An 18,785-nucleotide genomic window follows, 5' to 3' on the forward strand; every position below is an offset into this window, starting at 1 on the left:
GGCGGCACGCTTCCATCCGATGGTCCAAATTTTCGATGACGCTGAGGCATAATTGAGGTTCTATGCCGTTAATGTGCCGAATTATCTCATCCTTTAGCTCTTGAATTGTTGCTGGCTTATCGACGTACACCTTTTCTTTCAAATAACCCCAAAGGAAGAAGTCCAACGGTGTCGTTGACGTTTAGGTGTGGTTCACATTCAACATCGGCCCTTGAAATGTAACCACCCTTTATATATTAATAAGTCTATTCCTAAGACAATTAGGTCAATTTGACTCATGAATTAACCAATAGTTTTCAATTAATGATTCCAAATAGTTAATATGTATGTGCATACATACTACTGTGGGCAAAACGTAAGGTGAATTTGGTTGTAAAATTAAATTTTTTTATTTATTCTTGTAAATCAATTTCATCCCCTTGAAAATAATCCCCTCTCGATGAAATACACTTATGCCAACGATTTTTCCAATCCCCGAAACATGCCAAATAGTCCATTTCCGGTATAGCCATCAGCACCTTCTTCGATTCAGCTTTTATCTATCTTTTATCTGATCAATCAACTCGAAACGCGTTCTCCGGAGTGGTCTCTTGAGTTTTGGGAATAGCCAGAAGTCACACGGAGCCAAATCAGGCGAATACGGTGATTGCGGAACGATATGCGTGGAGTTTTTGGCGAAATGGTCACGAAGAACGAGTGCAGTGTAAGACGGTGCATTATCGTGATGCAAAAACCAAGAGTTGTTGGCCCATAATTCTGGTCTTTTTAGACGAGTTGCTTCACGTAAACGACGCATAACGCTCAAATAATATTCCTTATTAACAGTTTGGCCAGGTGGAAGGAATTCATAGTGCAACACACCACGAAAATCGAAAAAAGCTGGCCAATGGAGTGGGGTAGCCGTTTCTCAGGCTTCCTCCACGAAATAAGTTCTTCATCCCGATTACTTCTTTATCACGGCCGATAACTGCATAGCTTTAGACTCACAGTCGATAAGAAAGGAATTAAATATAACACGAATATATCGAATCATTAATTCACTGACTGCAATGATAACAATAATTTTCATTCATAATAAAAAATAGTTTAAAAAAACTAAAAAACACGCTTTTTTGCTAATCGAACTAAAAAGTATAAAATAAAAAATAGTTTAAAAAAACTAAAAAACACGCTTTTTTGCTAATCGAACTAAAAAGTATAAAATAAAAAATAGTTTAAAAAAACTAAAAAACACGCTTTTATTGCTAATCGAACTAAAAAGTAGAAAATAAATTTTAATGACAAAGAGACCTATAATGAAGTAATAGCAAATCGAACGATCAGTCATAGTCAACTACCTCAGAACAGAATTATAACAAAAATTAAGATACAAATAGAGTAATTCAAATTAGAGTTAAAAGCGTGGGATGCATTTTGCTTCACTTTCATAACCCTCTGTACATAGGTAGTTGCCAATAGAATGATTGTAATATTTACTATATCAATAAAAGCGTGTTTTTTTCGTTTATTTAAACTATTTTTTATTTTCTTAACAAATTTTTAGACTTTTTTTTTCATTTGAAAAAAGGAATAAGGTCTTTTCCACAAATGATAAAAAAACTAATTTTCCCAATTTCTATTAACAGAACTGGTGGGTCAGCAGCTGGTCGCGCTGTATTTGGCATGTCAGACAACGTTTGGAGATCTTCGTATATATCCGACAATGTACAACTTTAAGAATCTTCGAATCAAACGAAAAGCCTGTCGTTCTGTATGGCTGCGAAACATGGATTACGACAATGTGCGATGTCCAAGCTCTGCAGTCATTAATCGTTGACTCCGAAGGATTATGAGCGTTTCACCATCTCCAACCCTGACCTCTGGAGTTTGACGAAGCAGGTTCCTGTTTATCTCGATATTTGGCGACGAAAACGGAAATAGATTGGGCGCACACTTTGGAAATCTCATGGAAACATTGCAAAAGTAGCCTTCCACTGGTGCCCACAAAAAAGACGCAGGCGCGGGAGACCATCCAACACGTGAAGATGATTAGTTGAAACAGAAGCGCTTCAAGAAGGCCGTTCATGGCGACAAATCAAATTTCTTACATTGAACAAAGTTAACTGTAACTTTTTTGTTAAGACCCTGTGTTCCTCCTAGAAACCACTGGAAGACATATATACGTATATATATATAATTTTCCAAAAACCATTTATAAATAATTAGATTTTTATCAAAAACATATTTTATTAAAGAAAACAAAAATATATAAATTTGTATAATATATATTACCTATATATATAATAATATAAAGCATTTGTGAAAAAAATAAAAAAGTATCTTGGAGGCTGCTTTCCACAAATGATAAAAAACTTTTTTCTATTGTAAAAAAATTGGAAAAGAAAAATTAAAGTTTTTTCCAAAAATAATTTTATCCTAACAAATAAAAAACAAGTTTTTTATGAACATCTTAAAGGAGCGGCTTACACTTGATTTTAAGAACTCCACACCAAAATTTCCAACATTATTGCAAATTATAATTTTTTTCAGCTATAAATCTGGTAGCCAGCGCTGTAACCGAGCTATTAAATTTCATAATTTTTTATAAATTTAATTCAATAAATAAGTATAATAAATAACATTTTTTTTTTAATTTTTTGTTTTTAATAAAATATGATTAAAATGTTTGTTTTTTAACATAACTAAGGTTTTGTTACAATTTTTTGTTTTATAACTTTTTTTACAAAAATTAGTTTAGAATTTTTTTATACAGGGTCCGCCATATAACTTTACGGAATTAAAAATGCTATAAAAAAGAAACTACTCAATATTTTTCCAAACTGTTTTTTTTATTTTGAAGTACAATCATTCCGGTTAATGATGGAACACAACTTCATTCATATGGCTGCCATATGGCGTCATGATGTCTCCGAAATGTCCAATTGTTGAGAACGACGGTGAACTAATGTTCCTGGTGATTCACGAGCACTCTCGGCCACAGCAGCAATATTTTCGGGTGTACGCACGGGTTTTGTTTGGTCACGCGTTGGTTTGTCAATAAGCAACCCAGTTTCTCTAACGCACATACGCTTCATTCGGTGCTTTTCTTCTTCCCATTATATATACATATAATTGGCGCGTACATCGTTTTTGGGTGTTTGGCCGAGCTCCTCCTCCTATTTGTGATGTGCGTCTTGATGTTGTTCCACAAATGGAGGGACCTACAGTTTCAAGCCGACTCCGAACGGCAGATATTTTTGTGAGGAGCTTTTTCATGTCAGAAATACACTCGGAGGTTAGCCATTGCCTGCCAAGGGGCGACCGCTATTAGAAAAATGGTTTTCTTAATTTTGGTGTTTTCACCGAGATTCGAACCGACGTTCTCTCTGTGAATTCCGAATGGTAGTCGCGCACCAACCCATTCGGCTACGGCAGCCCCTTGCCGTACGTAATTTTCGTACACATTCTGCAACATTACCATGATTTTCAAAGTAATGTCGCAATATTTTCCAGCGTTCTTTGAGCGTATACACAACCTTTTTCGTTCAGCGGAAGAATTAAACTAATTTTCTGTCAAATCAGATGACAGCTAAGTGTTACCATTCTTCAAATAATACCTAGTTCAAATCCGTAACGATAGATGGCGGGCCCTTTATATGCATACATACTTATGTTATATTTTATCCTGTAAAAAAAATGGGAACTTTTTTTGTCATATAAAAAAGATAGGAAAAAAATCTAAAAGAGCTGTTTTCTATAAATACAAACATTTTTTTATTTTTTTTTTTATTTAAAAATTTTAAAAGTAAAGACTTACAATCAGAATGAATTAAAACGTATTAGCGGCTAGGCCATAAGCTAAAAAATTGAAATGGTTAAAGCAACCGAATATATGAAATTTTCAATATTTCATTTTCATTGTATAAATCTCAAAACTATTAAAGTTTTTCCAAATTTGTTTCGTTTACTTTTTTTATTTTTCAAAAATAAAATTTTTTTTTTAATTTTTGCAAAATTTAAATTAAGTTTTTAAATTATAAATTAAATTAGAAATTTTTTTTTTTGCCATTGGTGAAGGGGAGGAGGGTGTTACCCATAAATGACAAAAAATAACTTTTTTTTGAAAAAAGAATGGAATTTTTTTCAAACAAAGTTTTTAAAAATCCTGTTTTATCCTAAAAAGTAAAAACAAAAATAAATTATTTTAAATAATTTTCAAGAATCTTACAGGAACAGAATTCATTTGTCTCTAAACAACTCCATACCAAAATTTCCAAATTATTTCCAACTTTTTTTATATTTTTTCAGTTTATTTTTTTATTTTTTTAGGATGAAATATACCTTATAAATGTTTTTTTGTAAAATATTAATGAAGATTTTTTTCGTCATTTAAAATAAAAAGTTAGAAAAACACTAATGAGGACTATTTTGCACAAATAACAAAAAAAGAATTTTTATAACAGAATATTTTAGAAAATACAAAAATAAAAAAATATAAGAAAGAACTTAAAAAAACTACGTACCAAATTATTCATCATAAATCTCAAAATTCATAAAAGTTTTCAACCATTTTTTTATCGCTTGGTTGGTTGGTTGGTTTAAGGGTGACCCCGCATCGGAGTGCCACATAGACCGCAAGTTGGGTCCGTTGTGTTGCCCTAGAGCTCATTATTTTAAATGATTTCCCCAGCTAACCGAGATTTTTACAATATTGTAGATTTTGGTCAAAGATATTAATTCGTTTCGAGAATTTGATGAGAGATTCGATTTTCAGGTCCGAGAGTACTGAAAGATTGTCAACTGTTGGAGAGGCTAGAAGAGCGAGCCAGCAAATGTCTGCTCAATGCTTCCTCATCTTCGTCCTCGCAGTATCTGCACAGGTCGTTTTGAGGAACCTCGAGCCGATGTGCGTGAGTGCCCAATAGGCAGTGACCGGAGACTTTATATGCCTTAGTTCGTGTTTCGAAAGACTTATAAGGGTTTTTGTCTGTTTCAGATTGTAGGATGGCCAGATTTGTCTGGTCGTAACGCAAGTAGTTTCCACTCGCCACCTCCGATCAGCAATGCTGTGAAATTCTCGATCAATGAGCGAGCGAAATTTGGATTGTGGGTAAGTTACTAACGTTTGATTGCGCAGCTCCAGCTCTCGCGAGCTCATCAGCTTTGCAATTACCTTCGAATACACTGTGGCCCGGTATCCAGATAACTTGGACAGAATTCTGAACACTTATCTCGTTAAGAGATAAGAGACAGGATCGAACCACATCTGAGTGGGTATAAGAGGAGCTGACTGCTCGAACGGCCGCTTGACTGTCAGTGAAAAAGCGGATATCCTCATGTGATATTCTCTTTTCTAAGATAGTTTTCGCAGCATACCAGGTAGCGCATACTTCCGCTTGGAATACGCTACAGTAGTCGGGTAATCTAAATGATAGATTGATGCCAGGGGAATTGGAAAAGATTCCAAATCCCACTTTGCCGTCTTGTTTTGAACCATCTGTATATATAATCAGAGGGCCATCGATTTGGGTTAGATTTGTCTTCCATTCTTCCCTAGTTGGGAGTGAACAGGAGAATAGCAAGGGTGGTGATGGAAGACTTACATGATAGTCTATGTCGGAAGAGATAACAGTGTTCCTGTTCAGTATGGCCGAATGGCCAAGATACTTATTCCATTTCGATATAGCATTTTATCGCTTAATTGATTTTATTTTGCAAATAATTTATACATTTTTTTTTTAATTTTGAAACTTTTTTTTAGAATTTTATAAATTTTTTTTTTTTAATTTTTAGAATTTTTTTAGTCGTTCATTAAACATAATAGCAGACAAATATTGAAAGGAATCGAATATATTTGACTTCAAAAAATTCCATGCAAAAATGTTCAACATTGTATAAATCTGAAAATTTTTAAATTTTTTTGACAATTTTTTCAATTTTTAATTTTTTTTTTTAAATTTAGAGCAAATTTAAACATTTTTTTTAGAACAAATAAGACACAAATAAGAAGAAAAATGTAAAGAATTTATCCATAAAATCCAAGCAACATCTTTTTTCTCGAAAAGTTTGAAAAAAAATTTAATTCTTTTCCAAAAATATTTTTTCAAGAAACATATTTTATATTAAAAATTAAAAAGAAATAAAAGTTTGTAAGTTAATTATTAATAAATTATACATTTTTAATTAAAAGTAACCGAAAATATTTGACTTCAAAAACTTCATGCCACACTTTTCAGCATTGAATAAAACTCAGTTTACTTCCTATTATAGTTAAGCCTACAAATAAACCAATTTTCAGAAAAAATTAAAGACATATCCCATATATTTGGATCACTTGACACTCGACTGGCTCCTTTGCGGAATCGGTAAAAGAATGTTTCGTAAAATATGCCAGGATAATGAAAAATTAAATAATTTACCCAAATGCTCTAAAATGCACTGGTAATGCTTTCAAACGGAACACTTTGCTTCGACGTTTTGCACTAATCCACCCACTATGAAGGCACCACGCTCCATATGTGCCCATACATAAATACATGCACACATACATATATATGTACATATACACACGCATAAATACGTCACCTACCCTTTGGCTCATTCTTTGCATTTTCATTTTCATTTCCATTTTCAGCTTCGGCTTGAGCTTCATTTTAATATTTGAATTTGATAGCGAAACTGGTCGCATTCATTTAGGAATTTGAAATTAGTCACACCCTGCAAGAACGAATGCTTCAGAATGCTTGAGGATGATTTTGCCACCCACGACATTGACTCCTACAGAGCGCACGGAAATGAAGGCATACATATGGACAAAGAGCAAACCTCGAATAGAAGCATATGAATGTGAGCCTGCACACTGTTTAGTGTTTCTATAGCACGTATGTATGTATGTATGTGTGTTTGAATGTATGTCTGTGCATAATTCAGGGCGCTCGAAACCCCCCTTTTTTAAAGCTAAAGCCAAAGGAAATCTTTGCAGCGCCTCTACATCGTTGGCTGCGCTTTGCTGTTATTTTTTCTCCGACTTCAACTCGACACTTTTGCCTTGGCTGTAGTCGTCGAAAAGAGGGTAGTTGGATGAAAAGCCTGCCAGCGCGCTTTTGCCCTTGCCACGCTTCCGCTTTCACTTGCCCAACTGACTGCTGCAGTGAATGAGTGTTTCGTTGACTAAGACTAACTGACTGACTGGCTGTCCTTGCCGGCAAATGTGCCGCAGCACGGCACGGCATGACACGGTGCGGCATGCCTCGATTCGCCTCGACACGACTCGACTCAACTTAACTGCTAAGCGCTTTGGCCTCCGCATGCGTGCGACAACACAGAACGGAATGGGTTGGTCGCCAGTTTTGGTCGAAGGTCGGTTGCTGGCGTCCCCATTGGAGTCGGCAATTTCTCGCACATTCGCTCTGTTGAAGTTGCTGTGCGAGTTGAAGTTAAAGTTGGCGGATACGATGTGGCAGAACCATCGTACTCGTACTCGTAGCCTCGTAGCGGTGCAGCAATGTGGCAGTGGCTGAAATGTTGACGTTGAAAGCCAAATCGATTTGGAAAAATTCGTTTCACGTGAAATGTGTAAAATACTGATAAATGATGAGCGTCACCACACCACGCCATCACAGACACTGTAAATTGCACACTGCACATACATACAGACACACATACACATAAGTAAATATCTTTGCATGCATAAAAAGCTGGTGGGTTAGTTGGGGGATTGGGCTTTCGCCTAAAATAGCAGTCTGTCTGATTGACTGTTTGACTGACGCGCTAACACTCTTAGGCAGCAGACCCGCGCACTTTAGATACGAACATACATACATATACTCGTACATATAAACATTTACTGGCATGGGCTAAAAGGTTGAAAGCGAATCGTTGGTGTTGAACTTGTTTTTATTTTATTTTTTACCCATTTTTAAGTCGTTTTTATTTTTACTTTGCAATCTTTTTAATCCTTTTTTTGCAAATGAAGCTTTGGTGACACACATACATACATACACATGTACTATACGTTCACACATACACAAATGCATGCATTAGAATTTGTCTTATCGCTGCCACACAGCTTGTGGGAGTGAGAGGATGAGTGGATCTCGCAAGCGTTCAAGGCGGCATGCATGGATATGTGCGTATGTACGTGCGCGTGTGCGCCACTTTTAAAGGGTTGCATAAGCGTATGATTGCCTCCTACTTCTTTGGGGACTCTGAGAATTATCGGGCACATTTATGCAAATATTTTTAACGGTTCTTCCAACTATTTGTAGCTATCAATAAAATTGTTTATGTGCTAAGCGGTTTAAGAAAGAAATATTTGCGGGCTTTTAGAGACTTTTCGCTTGTAAATTCAAGCCGAATGCTGATATGTAAGTTTGCGTGAGGGATTCAAAAATTTTAAATTAAAAATCCATGTAGTGAATGGTTAGTTAGCAGTTATATCCTAATACCCAGTCGTAGTAACGGTTACAAAATTCTTATAATAGCTTCAAGAAGTTTCGTGGTTCTATAAATTGTAAATTTCAAGGGCCGTTGTTAAATGTGAACCCCACCTAAACGTCAATTTTGTTTCTGCATTTCATTTGACAGTTTTCAATTTCAGACTAACTCAATTTGAACCATGGAAAGATACATAATCGAGCAATGCGTTAAAGTTATTCAGGCACATTATGAAAACGGGCGTTCAAATCAAAATGCATATCGCGCACTTCGTGACTTTTTCGGTCAATTCAATCGGAAAAATTGTGCAAAAGTTTGAGCGAACCGGGTCTGTAGGAGATGTGAAAACACCAGTGAATGCTCGTACAGCTCGTACTGCAGAAAATATTGCTGCTGTTCGCGATAGTGTCGATGAAGAGCCGTCCACCTCAACTCGTCGTCGTGCCCAACAATTGCAATTTGAGTCGTTCTTTATTGTATTCAAAAGACCTTCCGCTGCGGGACGTGTCATCGCAGTCAAACTCGCCATTTTTTAACTTTGCAAACCATTTATGTGCTGTATACTCGCCCATGACACCTTCTTCATACACGGCGCGAATGTCCCGGTCTGCTTCGGCAGCTTTTTGACCTCGATGGATAGCAAAGAAGACCAGGTGTCGAAAATGTTGAGATCCTTCTGGCCACGGTTAGATCGAGGGCGCTCGAGGGAACTCCTAAAGCTAATAAAGTCGCAGCTCTCGAATTTGGTGGGTATCCTTACCGGACATTGCCCGTTTGGTGTCCATGCGGTAAGGCTTGGGCGTGCTTCTAGCCCTTTCTGCAGAAGCTGTTTTGAGGACGAGGTGGAATCAACTCAACTCTTTCTTCTCAGCTGCCTTGCTCTCGTCTGGCAGAGATTTAGACTTTTGGGCTCTCATTTTTTCGCTACGCCTGCGGATATAGCAGGTTGAAATATCGTACATCTGGTGAAGTTCATCAGTAGCTAGTTGCGTCTAATTACGAACGTAAATTAGCCAACGGCGGCGTCGTCGTAAGTGCATGGTCATCATCCTCTAATCCCAAGGCTCCTTCTTCCTTCCCTTCTCCTTTCCCCTGTATGGCATTACAACGGTTAATTTTGGATAATTGTCCAAGTGTGTCCCAAGCTAGGGCAGCCATTTAATCTAACCTAACCTGTTGTGCTTTGAAGGTACTCGGAGTAGCAGCAGGGCAAATGAAAGCACTTCCCTACTTTGGAAGTACCCGTTGGAGAAAGACTAGCCCAGTTTATCCACGAAAGTAAAAATGACTGCCTTGCATTTATCGTAGAAAGAAAAAGGTGAACCATCATTTGAATTTGATGCTGATCAGAGCCAATACCAAAATGGCACCTGTTGACGAAATATCCCATTTGCCTGAACACGAGGCTATCAATATTGCATGCAAACGGCACCAAAGTCTTAATGGTTTGTTCGACTGTCGCGCAGCTACTTTGTGCAACTTCGCGCTTAAAGAATTCAAAATAATTTAAATGGAAGGCGCTGCTCTTCTCAGCTGTCACTCATTTGCTGCCCTAAAGTGTGCTAAAAGCTATTTAATATTTGTATGTGTGTGTATGTATGTATGTATGTACGTATGTATGTATTTGTGGAGAAGAGTATATCTATGTATATGTATGCTGTGTGTGTGTGTGAATTCCTAATGTGTACGATTGCGTATAAATGGAGGGAGAGTGTAACAAAAGCGGAAAAACCTTACGTCTGCCATAAATTTAATTCAGACTGTCAAGGCTGGCGAAGGTGCCCCCACACCGACATAATCGTATTAGGGAGAGAGGTGTGCATAAGTAGAAGTGCACATCTGCGAATATCTAAGAGCAAGTAAAATCTTTAATAGACGTGGAAGACGACTTTTTTATGCCAAGGTAAAATTTACTACCTTCACAGCAGCGTCGGCTATGCAACTGAGTGTAGCTTCTCAGGTATAACAGCAGCGCAAGCCAAGTGGGGGAAGTTAGACGGTTACGACACATTAAAAGCCGCTGCATTCAAAGACTCCGGCAAACAAATAATAAGCAAGGGAAGGGCGTCAAGTGAGAGCCGCGGCGAACACAAGGCGGGCGAGTGGCGAGTGGGGAGTGGGGGATTGTGCGTGGCAGCAGAGTGGCCCATATATTTATTTCTGTGGCACACTTAAAGCGTTTAACTCTGCTCTTTTACCGGCATGCATGCTTGTAACTAAAAATATCTGCGTACATACATACATACACACACACACGCACATACATACATATGTAAGTATATATAAATATTTTCCGTTTACATTTCAGCGGTGCAGGGGTGTGTGTAAGTGGAAACATGTGCACGATTGTGCGCCCATATACGGTGACTGATAAGATAAGACGAAAGTTCTACGAGACGATATCAGCGCGCGCACCACTCGCCGCCACCTACAATGTAACGGATCTGGCAAAGTGGCGGCCGAAGTGTTGCAGCAGCAACAGCCGAAAGCTGAAGCGTAAAAACAACACAACAAAAATTAAGGTAAACAACCCATTGGTGGAGGTATGAATTGAGCAAAGATAGCAAAGGAAACGCAAACAAAAAAAAACAAAATAAATAAATAAAAAATAATTGAAGGGGTTAGCACAGTTTTATATAACATAACGGCTAACGATAATATTGAATATTGAACAGCAATATTTGCATAATCTTGCAACCAGTTTTTGCTGGCTGTATTGATTGGAAATTATCATATTATTACTTTGTGCGTTAGATTTCGCTTAACGTAAGCCTGGCAACCCTCCGTTGTGAGTCTCCGGCAGGCCAACGAGATTCCGCTATTCCGCGCGCTCTTCAATGCACTCTCTCACGCTCGCTCTCTCTCTCTGTCGCCAGCTCTCATTTGCTTGGGATCCGCCGCCGCTTCTCGCATAGATATGCACAAACACAATCAAAGTTGCGTGCACACGAATATTGCCCGTGAGCTGATTATGGTTGCGCTCTCACTTGCATTGCTGAATTGCAAGAATTTTTAAATTCCTTCGCGGTTGGTATTTTGAATTTGTATTCTGCTTCACTTTTAAACGTTTGTCTATAGGAATTTTTGTTTGTTTTTGAAGAAAATGTTCTTTAATACTTGAAGAACTTTGTGTCCCAATCAAGGCAATGGAAGCGTGGGGAAATATTTCGGGGGGCCGTAGCCGCACGGTTTGGTGTGTGACTACCATTCGGAAGTGCACAGGCTCTAAAACGCCGGCACGAAACCCCGAATGATGGAAAAAGTTGCTTCTTATATCTTAATAGCCGCGCTCGGCAGACAGTGGCAAATCTCCGAGTGTACTTCTGCTACGAAAAAAGCTCGTCAAAAAATGGCAGAAATACACTCGGAGGTTTGCCATTGCCTGCCGAGGGGAGACCGCTATTAGAAAAATATTTTTCATGAATTAATAAAGCGTTGAAAAAAAGAGTCTTCACGCTGAATTTATTTCTTTTATTGTTTTTTGGTTGGAGAGGTAGGGTTCAAAATGCCGTCGCACTCACAGCGTCCGTCGTCTACTGCGTTGGGTGGTGTGGTCACTAACACAATCCCTCCTCTTCTTTTGGGGAAACACACTACCCAAGACTACTTTCTGCATTACTTTGGGAGGGCTCAGAGCGGCATCTATAAAGGACCAATTATGTTCAGCCACGTCTGGGTCCACCATAAATGCGGTCAGCTTTCATGCTATAGGTTCGTCTTCTTGTGTCTCTGTCTGTGAGGCTTCGCTTTGTTGTGCTGTGTCAAGGTCTATCTGTTTTTTCTGTTTTTTTACTGTGTTCCAGCTGGCCTCGCGTTCGCGCATTTTGCTGATTATGTTGCTCGATCTGTGAAAGCATCTCTTGCCGCGTGCCATCTGTTACAACTAAAAAAACCTGTGTTCAGCGCCATTGCTCGATGCTTTGTAGTACATGCACTTGGGATCGCTTACCTTGCCCATGCGATATAGGTATCTCCGGAAGTATGTGTGGCCCGGGAGGAGCTGGGACATGAAATAGTTTACTTGCCTGAATTTCCTTTGAACCCATTTGCCTATTGCTGGAATGAGTTTTGCCGTACATCTGCCGCTCGGTTCAGTGTCTCATTAGCTTTGCCGCCGCAGCATGGTTTGGCATCTCCGTTCAGCGACGCTAGTGATGGCGTGTTTCTTCTTGGAGTTCCTTGCTTTCTTTCATTCTAGTGCCATGAGATTGACGGGTATCTCCCCGCTGATCAAAAGGACTGCAGCGCCAGAGACAGTGCGAAAAATAGCTTTAATTCCGCAAACTTTCCAACTTCATTTCATGGTTTTCATCTCAATACCGCGGTTTTCAATAAGAATTTCTAGAAAGAATTGTTTTTGGGCTTAATATTAGTGAAGCCATTGCTTTTCAAGTGTTTCGTTCGCTTAAGTTCAAGTTACCGGTACAAAAATGTGCGTCGAACAAAGTGCTTAAAAAATTGCTAATCTTTCTATCGAAATCTTTATTGTGATGATTTGTATCTCATGATAGAGTTCTTGAATTGGCGAGTGCCGTTTTAAGCCGTTGTTCTTTTTCTTTTCCTTCGTACTCGCCATGGTCCCTTAGTTGGGGTAGGCCCTCCTCGTATGCAACCTCCAGGTTACTCGGCCCTGGGTTGTCCTTTCGTTGACATCGTTTCGCTGCATATCGTTTTTGTTGTAATATATGAATATTCAACATTGTTGCGGAGACAAAGTAGTTCGTAGTAAATATTTCAATCATGTATACTTGCAACCCTGTACTTGTATTACTCTTTCTGTCATTCTTATTCTTCTCAATAAATTCAATCGTTTACAAGTGATCAGAGCGCATCGTCATTTTACAACAGTTTTTACGAGTGTTTAGCCAGGATCGAGAGGGACGGCCACGCCCCACTGATTGTAGCGACTGCGTTGCCAATTTCTTTGTTGTATGCTGCTCCGGTTTTTTCATAACGTGCTCATTACCAGCGCAAGCGATTTTCTCTCAATTTCTCAAATATTGGAGCCACATGACAGTCAACTCTGATGTCTTTATTGCTTATCTTATCCAGTTTTGTTACGCCCGATGTCCATCGCAGCATTCTCATATCTGCCATATATGGATTCTTTGGTCCTGTTTTGCAGACAGAACAAGCAGACCCTTTTCCACTGCCAGATAAAAAATAATTCTATATTCTTATCAAAAGTTCTTAATCGGTATTTTGAGGTACAGTGCTTGGCCGAACACTCGCCGTCAATCAATTTTTAACTGCCCGGCGAACTTGTGGGAAGTGTCCGTCTGAAAGAGGAACCCATTAGGAGAGGTATTTGATTAATCTTGATTGTCGGATATGACCAGAATATTGCACACAATGCCAAACCCGGACATTTACAGGGAAAGTGCTCTACAGTCTCCTTCTCTGGAAGGTCCTCACAGCCTAATACCTCCGCGTGGGTGCCGATCGTCCAATGACCGCTAAGCACAACTACGAGTTTGAAAATTGAATGGTGGGGAGTGCTCGAGACTTTCTGAGTCCTTTGTCTATTGTACCGGCGCCGATTTGTGAACATATCTCGATATTTCGAGCACATATCGGCGTGCTAACGATAGCTGTATAGGACCATACACCCTTCTAGAAAGGATTGAAGAACATTTTTTTTGTTACATTTTACCTTAAAAATTGCTTACAACTATCAAGTTTCGATATTTTTCATTTTCTACATGCAAATATTTTATGTCATTTACTTAAATACCTAACATAATAAAATTTAAGCAAATATATCCGCGAAAAGCTTATTGAAGTTCATGACTTTTTTACTTAAATTTCAAATCCACTCTCATTCAACAATCCATAGCAGAAACTTGCTTTAAAAATTTCTAGTTTCCCGTTCCTTTTGTCTTTGAGTTTCCTGCATTTCCATAACACAGAAATTGTCATTGTGAAAAATTTTCAAATTCCTGCGTTGGCATTCGAAGCGCGCTCACTAGCCACACGCACATTTCTCACACAGATACAAGATTCACCAACACACCATGTCGACCAGCTCTCACGCATTAACGTACACACAAACACGCACGCAACTATTCATACATGTGCAGCAGTTTACACCAATGCAACGGTAGGAGAGAATGTAGTGCTCAATACTCGTTTTCAGCATAACCAATAGCCAATACAACAAGCGAGAGTAGCACCCACACATACATATGTATATGCGCTCGCTCACTCAGAGCAGAGGCCCAGCAACACACACACACACGCACACAAACAGATACCGTACACATGTACTCTCCAACCGGTGAATACTCGCCCCATGCATTGGTTCACCCTCTTTACTCTTCTTCAAACCCCTCAACGATCCTTTCGGCAGTCGTACATTTCATAAGAAAGAGGAAAATGCCCAAGAAAAAACTACATTTATACCACTCTCCAACAACAACAACATCCTCTGCTCCCATAAAGTATCACATTCGCCAGCAATGCTTTCCTATGTATGTTCGTAAGCATACTTACTGGTTCGTGTCGCACCATCAGCGCCTCAATTCTCTCAACACAAACTACACCAGCCTCATATACCCGATACTTTTTGGTGGCAATCGCACCAAAAAGTGCCACATTCGTTGAGTTGGCGAACGTCTGGCTTAAAATACGCCCTACTTGCTGGTGCGTCGCTCCATCAAGTGTGCAGATATGTCAAATTCATGGCTTTGTGCTGGCGAATGTGCTACTTGTTGGTGCGCCGGAACGGGGATAGAGATCGCCACATAAAGTGCCACATTTATTGAGCATGGTGGAGTCGTATGCGATGAATGTGCTACTTGATGGCGCGGCGGGTGTACGGTCGTGCCAGTATTTGGTGGATGTGTTTACTGTGCTGGCGGGTCGGTTCGGAGTCGGAAATCGCTGGCACTGCCGTACAGCTGAGCGCTCGTATATGTCACACTGGTATAGCAAGTATGGCTGCACGTTTGTCCATGAATGGGTACAGGGCGATCGAGAATGATTTTTCGGATGGGAAAATCAATGGATATTTCGAGAAAAATATGAAAGAAGAAAAATTTAAAAAATGAAGGAAAAATCGTAAATAAAAGTAAAAATAAATGAAAGAAGAAACATTAAAAGAATGGACCAAAAATCGTAAATAAAAGTAAAAATAATAAATAAATTTAAATAAAATGAAAGCGCAGAAACGAAAACGAAATGAAATAGATAGACGCAAGGAAATATGTTAAATATATATTAGATAAATAAAATGAAAGGTAGTGAAATTAAAAATTGGAATGAAATGAAATGTAATGAAACGAAATTAAATAAAGTGGAATGAAATGAAATGTAATGAAACGAAATTAAATAAAATGGAATGAAATGAAATCCAATGAAGTTGTGGTAAATGAAATGGAATGAGTTGAAATGAAATGGCATGGATTAGGATTAAAAGAAGGAAAAAATAAATTTATATAACAGCATTGGACAGAATAGTCCGGGAATAAAAACTCTTTCAACGCCGAAAGCGGAATAGTCCGGGTGAACAAAAACTCTCTCTCATCACCAAGAACGGAGTAATCGGCAATAAATATTTTTTTTTTTGTTAAAATTTGAAGAAAATAAATAGTTTTGGTAGTCCTGTAACATTCCTTTTCTTTGAAGCAAACAGTAAAAGTCTTGTCGACGCAAGCTATATAGAGTACATCGCACATTTCGAGCGGTGATGAAAAAGGGTTAAAAAATTAATTCCCTGTATGTATCCCTGCTGTATTTTCCTATCGTTTAAACCTATTCTCTCGGCCTTAAGGTAGTAGTCTGGTGAAATACTCATTTTTATAGACATTTTTTAGGAATTTTTTTTTTTAAAGAAAATTATAGTATGTTATTATTGGCATCCAATAGTATCCAAAAACAATTTTTTTTTTTTGACATATTTTCTTGTAGTAGTGTGGCACCAAAGTAAGCGTCTTAAAAAAAGATAGGTGGCTTGTCAACAGGATTTCAGCTCTGAAAAGAAAAAGTTAAGCTGATTAAATTATTCTGTAGGCTTGTCATTCTGGCAGGGGCTGCAATAGGAAAAATAGGTTAGGTTAGGTTAGGCTGAAGCGGTTGTCCTGTGGGACACACTCAGGCTCATAGCCCTAAAACCAGTGTGTGTTTTTCAAAATTTTTAAAATATCTCTGATTTCTATAGAACTGAGGTCTTCTAACTCATTAAATAATTGTCTACCCAGAATAGTAAACCTGCGTCTGGATAGAGCAGGGCAGTGGCACAGTAAGTGCGAGATTGTCTCTTCCTCGTCCTCATCTAGAGAACTTCTACAGAAGTCATGTGTTTGCACACCCATCCTTTGGACGTGTCTACCTATTATAGGAAAAATAACAAAACTTAAAAAAAAAGTATGTTTTTCGTATTTTTTAGGGCTGAAGAGAAACGAAAGTAATACCTAAAGGGTGGAGCCTGCTGTAGAGGCTTCAAAAAATCGATTTTTTTTTTTGCATAAATGTCTTCCAAAACTATCCAAGAATGTGGCCTTAAAATTTCAGAAGCAAATTCAAAATTTTTTAGGAGTTACAGAAGAAATTGTGAGCAAGCGTCGAGCAGGTATACGAGCGGCCGGATCGCTCGAAGTGCGATTTCTCGGTTTTTTATTTTTGCGATTTTTCCTAATTGGCGAGAAATATAGGGGAAAAGTTAAACGTCCTATTGAAACGAGATAACATAGATTGTATTCGGAATTAATTTCTCTTCTAGTTGAACCTAAAAAACCTTAAGAAAGTTATGATTAACCCACTTTTTAAAGAATCTAAAGTGAATTTGTTTTTCCAAAAAAAAATTTTTTTAATAATTAGCGAAAAATTGTTGAATTTCTCACTTTTTGTTTAATTTTCTTGGTTTAACTAGAAGCTATACTATACTAAAATAAAACCTTTTTGGGCTTTTGGTTTCAGATGAAAAGTGCGACCTGTATCTTTCCCGCCGCACGACACATGCACACTCGAGGCGCCTCGGAAAAATGCTTGTACCAGGCATAATATGACATATATTTTAATGAAAAAATTTGAAAAGACTCTTGAAATATATAACAATAAAACCAGAAAGTTTTGTTTGAATCGAATATTTTTTTCCTTCCCAAAAAAATCCACGAAAAAATCGATTTTTTGAAGCCTCTAAAGCAGGCTCCCCCCTTAAGTACAATGAACAATATTGCCTGATGCTTGAAAAATTTTCGCCCATTCACAATGGATTTCCATTCCAAATTAATTGAAGACAATTAAAATAAAAGTAACGAAATGAAATAAAGAAATTTTATATAAATTTAAATTAAATAGAATATAATGATTACTATTAACTATTCAACTATTCAATATAATTAAGTTACACAAAGCAAAGAGCATATAAAATCAAGGTACTGCAATCCGAGTCTGTCATTTCAAAAAAATTTCAACACTCAAATATCTAATTGAAAGGAATTATAAAGAATTTGGATCCAATTCATTCTTCATGTCGTAAAAGCTTCGAAGTGAGTTTTGTTAGAGGAATGGATTGGAAAAGCAGATTCTTTTCTTGATACCTGCTCGCCATAGCGTCATGTTAGATTGATATATAGTACAAAGGCAAAAATGCGCAATCCTGGACCGTTCAGATAACCAAACTTGCCTAGCAAATTCACCACCCCAAATCTAATTGTAATTGAAACTGATTCTACGAGTAATTAGCTCAATGTACATATTTTACAGCATTTGGCTTGTAGTGAATTTGTTCACTTTGTGTAGTTTCTGCTCCGTACTAATACTAATTTTATGCCATTTTCAATAATCTTCAATCTGTCGATAATCTTCTTCAGCTTCTTCAAATTGTGTAAAGTATAACCAATGAAATATTATTTGCGTCAAATCGAAAGATTTTGTCTTTAACAATAAACAAAAGACCCATGTGGCGTAATAATTTCATTCTAATTCTGATTGCATATTTGTATGAATAAAATACCAATAATTTAATCAATTAATTTGAACAACATTTAAAAGAAAGATTACAATGAAAGCAGGATTTTCGAAGTTTATGTTGTGCTACTTAGGCGCTTTGAAACACCGAAAAACCACTTCTATGTATGTCAGGCAGATAAACCTTTGCTCATCAAAGGCTTTTTAAGGATTTTATTTAAACTGGTATACGCTGGAATTCTCAAGGCTTGAAACTACATTGACAAAAACCAATCAATCTTCAAAACGGAGAGAGATACCACATCATATCATACATATTCGTTGCTCCAAATGCGCTTGAAATCTTGAACAAGCTCTCTACTTCAACTCCTTATTTCGATACTTGCCCATTGGTCTGGATTTACCGCAGTGTGTTTTAGAAATGTGTTACATTTGTGCTGAGGTAAATGGAAATCTTTCTG

Source organism: Anastrepha ludens, chromosome 6 (genome assembly GCF_028408465.1).
Source record: "Anastrepha ludens isolate Willacy chromosome 6, idAnaLude1.1, whole genome shotgun sequence".
Lineage (NCBI taxonomy): Eukaryota > Metazoa > Arthropoda > Insecta > Diptera > Tephritidae > Anastrepha > Anastrepha ludens.